We start from the raw sequence: 6,081 nt of genomic DNA on the forward strand, positions 1-6,081 counted from the left end.
ACAGTATGTGCGTGCGTCAATGTCGGGAAATCTGCGAAGTCACCTGAAGTCATAAACCGGCAGGTAACTGTCATCTAGAGTTCATAATTATTCTGAGCTGAACAAGTTTTAACATTCTATATATTTGAGATTATCTATTATATCTTTGTAAATATATATAGGCCTATAAAAAAATGCAATGTAGGCCTATGTGACCCTGGACCACAAAACCAGTCACATGGGTACATTTTTTGAAATTGCGATTTATACATCATAAATGCTGGGTTGTTTCAACCCAATTTTGGGTCAAATATGGACAAACCCAGCCATTGGGTTAATTTTTTTAATTGCATTTTTAATCCAAAGTTTGGGTTTGTCCATATTTGACCCCAAATTGGGTTGAAACAACCCAGCATTTTTTTAGAGTGAAAGCTGAATAAATGGGCTTTCCATTGGTGTATGGTTTGATAGGATATGACACTATTTGGCTGAGATACAACTAGGCCTATTTGAAAAACTGGCATCTGAGGTTGCAAAAAGATCGAAACATTGAGAAAATTGCCTTTAAAGTTGTCCATTTATGTTTGCAATTGCTGCATTCACTCACAAAAATAAATGTTTTAGATATTTACGGTAGGAAATTTACAAAATATCTTCATGGAACATGATCTTAATATCCTAAGGATTTTTGGCATAAAGGAAAAATTAATAATTTTGACCCATACAATGTATTGTTGGCTATTGCAGGGTCACATTATCTATCTATCTATCTATCTATCTATCTATCTATCTATCTATCTATCTATCTATCTATCTATCTATCTATCTATCTATCTATCTATCTATCTATCTATCTATCTATCTATCTATCTATCTATCTATAGGCTACGTGTAACAAATGCCCTATCTTTTCCCTTATGTTTTTTTATTTGCTTAGCTTAAGATGTATCCTCCATGCTGAATAAAGAGGAAAGAGAGCAGAGCCATTCTGGGCACACTGCTTACCCATCATGCCTTGAGTTTTTTTTCTGGGTGGAAAATATGTGATATTGCTGGTGCATGTTTTCGTCTGGCTTAGGTGATTCTGGAAGTCACTGAGTAGAAAGGGAAATAGCTGCTGGCTAAAAAAATGATTTAGTAAACGTTCATTTACAGGAACTGATGTCCAGTGGTGTCCATGTCCAGGCATGCGACTCATTATAAAACTCTCATTGCCCACAATAGAGCGGTCTACTGATGCAAGTTTGTTCAGTTTTGTCATCCAACTCTTTCCTTTTCACATCTGTGAAACACATCAGTAGGATTTTTAGTAAATGTCATTATAATCAGCCCATGAAAGCTTGAGTGCTGCTGTCCTAAAAGGAAAAGAGAACAAACCAAGTACAAGACATTCATATGCTCACATAAATTTTTCAGCATTTAAAATTAAAATTAAGCATATACATTTTGTAATGAAAAAAGCTATATTAAATTAGAAAAGAATACAAAATAAGAACATTTTCACTATTGTCTCCTACTGTATACCACATATTTGACATATTTTCCACCTTTATGACTTCATGCGCAATTGACCAATCAGAATCAAGCATTCCACAGCATTCCATATTATAATATTTCAAGCATTCCACGTAATACAATTTAATAATAGACAAGGAACCTGAAAAAAAGTCATTTAGTTTATTTAATAGAACAAATCACCAATTACATGTAGGCCTACCTGTGAAAAAGTAATTGTCCCCTTCAAGAAATTGCTAGAAATTTAGGTAATCAGATATGAGAACAAGCAGGACTTAAACCACATATATTGAAAGCATCTACAGGTGCACAATGCTGTGTTGAAAGTGAATTCCAATTTCAACTTATGAAGTGGTGACATGAGTCTATATTTTTAATATTAACTCAAAAAATAAAATAAATTGTGTCTTTACTCAGGTTTCCTACAATGTTGTGTACAATGTTGCACGTCAGTTCTCAAAAAAAGGGTGCAAATACCTTTACAAAACTCTGTATATACACATCTTTAAAGTTGTAAATAAGTATACGGATTTACAAGAAAATACAATTTCAGTCTTTCCATTTCAAAACTTCATGTTTAATTAAATGTGTTACTTCTTTGTAAAATTTACTAGCAATTTCTGAGTGAAAACAGTTTCTACACCATTTTTTTGTTCAGTGTATACACACACTCACAAGGTCTTCTCTGTACGAAGCTGTCTCACACCCCATATCCAGTTACAGTAAAGCAGTGTTGTAAGGGACCGTCTGAATCAGAAGCAAACAAGCACTCGCACAAACACCGCAGGCATGGAGCAAAGGCACGTTGATCATTTGACAAGTTCAAAAACATCATGATTCAGAAGTGAATTGACATAACAAGCAGTGACTCAACGACAGACAGGTGAGCTCATCAAGACAGAGATACGGCCTCTACAAGTTTTTGCCTCCAGCTGTTTTTTTCCACTGCATTTTTTTAATGTATATGCTGAAGAATTAACAGAGGATTCACTATTTAAACAAAACGTCCTTGAGAAAGCCTTGCTCTAGTATATAGTTGCATAAGAGAGCGGATCTGTGTAGTTAGTTTAATATAAAGTCAGTTTGATTGGTGTGTGCAGTACATCTACTCCGGAGCACTTTGCTGAACTTTTCCCCTCAAAACTGATGGAAAACAGGATTTCGCTGACAGGGCCGCCCAACATTCTCCAAAGGTTTACAAGCCCTCTATTTTGTCAAGTGCAACACGATATTTTGTTCACTAAGCAATCTGCCTTCCATTCCATGTGTAGATGTTACAATAGACATCTTTGGAATTAATGTTCTTCATAATGTTCAAACTCTAACCCTGTCACAGTTGTGGATCTAAAACAAAAATAAGATCTAAAATAGATAAAGCACTTTGAAACCTGGGAGTGTCAATATAGTTAAATGAATAAGGTCACTCTTTAGCTTCTTCTTAGTTAATTCTTAGTATTAACTTACTATTACCTACAACTTTTGCCTCTATAAACTCCTAATTACTGCTTATTAATATTAGGTATTGTGTAGGATTAAGGGATGTAGAATATGGTCATGCAGAATAAGGCATTAATATGTGCTATGTACTAATAAACCAATATCCTAGAAATATTCATGCTAATATGCAACTTGTTAATAGTGAGAATTGGACCCTAAACTAGTGTTACCATCAATTAACCCTTGTGTTCTGTTCGATTTCTGTGTACACCCCTTATGGACCGGGTCAAATTGACCCTAATTGGATTCAATACAATTCCTCAAAAATCACACTATGAAAAACAACAAAGATTTAGATACAAACTGTAAACTTTTAATATCAACATTTGTCAAACATTACAAAAACATTATATCTGAAAATATGATTTATGAAAATGTTTTTAAAACATTTTTTTAAAACATTTTTGTTTTGACAAAATTGGAAAATAAACAGTATACTGATTTTTTTTGCATATATTTTTTTTTTTTTTTTTTTTTTTTACATTTTATGCTTTGAACATCGTAACTGAACAAAAAAAAATTCTGTATAATGAAATTTTTTCATTTTCCTAAATTAACTTTCCCTAGTTTCCTAAGACCTATTTTCCTAGTTTCATTATTCACTCACCGGGAAGTGAGAAACCAAACATAACAAAAACATACATCAAATAAATGTTTTTTATTTATTTTTTGGCTCTGTGAAGCTGCCTTTGAAAATCCTACATAAAAGTTTTGGTTAAAAGCTAGGCATTTTAGATATTTTGAATATTGAAATGAGAGCTTATTTTACTATCTGTGTCTGACAAAGATTTTCATCTGTAATTTGCAAATAATTCTGAACACTGTAATTTTAGCTTTTTCAAGTGTGTTTGGTTAGGGTTAGAGCACTTTTAGATGCACTTGCACGTTAGAACTATAATTGAAGTGCCCTGACATACAGAAAATAAATGTTTTTATTTTGTGTCTGTACAGTTGCTTTTGAATGGCTGTCTATGAGGGTCAAATTGACCCGCGAACATCACAAACGTAACAGTAATTTTGTTTGTATATGTCAAAACACATCAGCATGTTGAAACTTTGCATGCATGTTCATCATGATAAATGAGAAAAAGTCACAAAATATCAAGACAAAAAAACAAAGGTTAACCAGTATTTCCAACAACTTGAAAATCGAAACGGGTCAAATTGACCCGCAACATTTTCTTTTTATCTTTCATCAAACCATCAAAATGGACAAAATGGAGTTTTTCATTTCAATTTGGCACTGCCAACATTGAAAATTTGTATTGACAAACTATCTTTTAGTTTCATTTGTTGTTAAACAGTTATCATACGTTTAAAGTTGCGTTGTTCCAACAATACCAGAGACACAGTGGTGTAGTCTAGTTTTTTGTAGTGAGTATACTGTGATATACCAGCCCCCCACCCCGCCGCCGCCCAATTTACTACTGTTTAGTGTTAATCGCCATGTAACTCAGCCTGTAAAGAGCTACATTTAGCCTTAGATGTTATATGAATATGGTCCCTGAAGCACAGGTTTTATCAGCTGACAATTAAAAGACTTAAACTGAGAGACATCACATATAGTGTCTAGTGACTAACCTGGTTAATTTGACAAAAATTCGAACATTCTAAAGGCTCGGATAACTATAACAATAATGATGTAGTAGTTCTAAAAATCGTTCTGGATATAAAAGAATTGCAGGGTCCACAACAACTATAGCGGCACAAAGAAACGATATCTTTGAAATCACTTTCAGAATTATATGTTTCCAGCTGATGAATGATAGAAACGCTGACAGCCAATCAGATTCCGCTCTGCTCCATTCCCTTTAAAGAGCTCGAACATTTAAAGCGGCAGAAGACACAACTATCAGCCCGTGCTTATGATAAACACAGCGTTATCGTTCGTTGGTGTGGACTCTAATGTTGTTATCGTTATGGTTAACTTTATAGTTATTGTTCTTGGTGTGAAAGGGCCTTAACAGTGATGTAAGTGCGCAGGCACAGATATATCCCAGACCACCTTGCTGATAAATGACCTGACATTCTCCAAAAACTCCCAGATGGGCTACATGCTTCTCTTGCCCTCAAATTACTCTTTCACATTGCCTGAGAGGAAATTCATAAATATGATTGTAATTGATTGTAGTTTTGCAGTTTTCTGCACTAGTGACTAAATCAGTCTTAGTCAAATGTGAGATGGCCATCCCTTGTTGACCATTATTCAAATGTAGCCTAGCCTATCTTCTCCTATGAGAGTTATTAACTGTTTGTTTAAATAATTTCTCAGTTAAAGCATTCCCAAATTATATACAGATGACATATTACATAACAACAAGAATTTGCCAAGTCATCTGAAAATTGCTCATAACATAGTGTTTCTGCAACTACGGGCATTTTTAAGTTGTGAAAATTTTAGATTTATATTAAAATTTGTCATTTGATGCTTCATAAATATAAACGTAGTGTCAATACACACCTTGACATAAAAAAATAATGATTAAATACTATGATTTCATGTAAAATTATGAAGCATTTATATGTCCAAACACCATTTTTGCTCATGTCCCACGCCCGTGGTTTCAATGTTGAGATACTTAAAATTAGCTCATTCTTTTACAATATGACATTATTTAAAATGAATTAGTTTTATATACATATGACTTTACAGCATCTTAAAGTTATTTTTTTTTGTTTACTGATTGTTTATATGATTTTTTTCCCCCATCTAAATAAACCGAGTCCTTACCGCAACACTGAAAAAGACTCTTAATATGACATTTGTTCAAAGCCAAACAAATCTAGTTTATATGGAAACAGAAATTAGCATGTGAGCACATGTCTGACAGATTGGTCAACACGATCTCATGAAACTGTGTATAGGCCTACCACGAATTAAATTTCTCGTGCTATTTATACGCCAGAAATGTTTTTTTTTTTTTGCGTGCATATGCTACGCACTGTAAATCTCTTGAGGTGTTGAGTGCGTGCATATTACACACCAAAAAGTGCGCATCATATGCACGCGAAAACTATTTTTGGAGTAAATGGGACGAGAAATTAAATTCGTGGTAGCCTATACGCGCTTTCATGTAGGTCACTCACAAG

Source organism: Rhinichthys klamathensis, unplaced genomic scaffold (genome assembly GCF_029890125.1).
Source record: "Rhinichthys klamathensis goyatoka isolate OS25496 unplaced genomic scaffold, OSU_Roscu_1.1 h1tg000157l_1, whole genome shotgun sequence".
In the NCBI taxonomy this organism is placed as follows: Eukaryota; Metazoa; Chordata; class Actinopteri; order Cypriniformes; family Leuciscidae; genus Rhinichthys; species Rhinichthys klamathensis.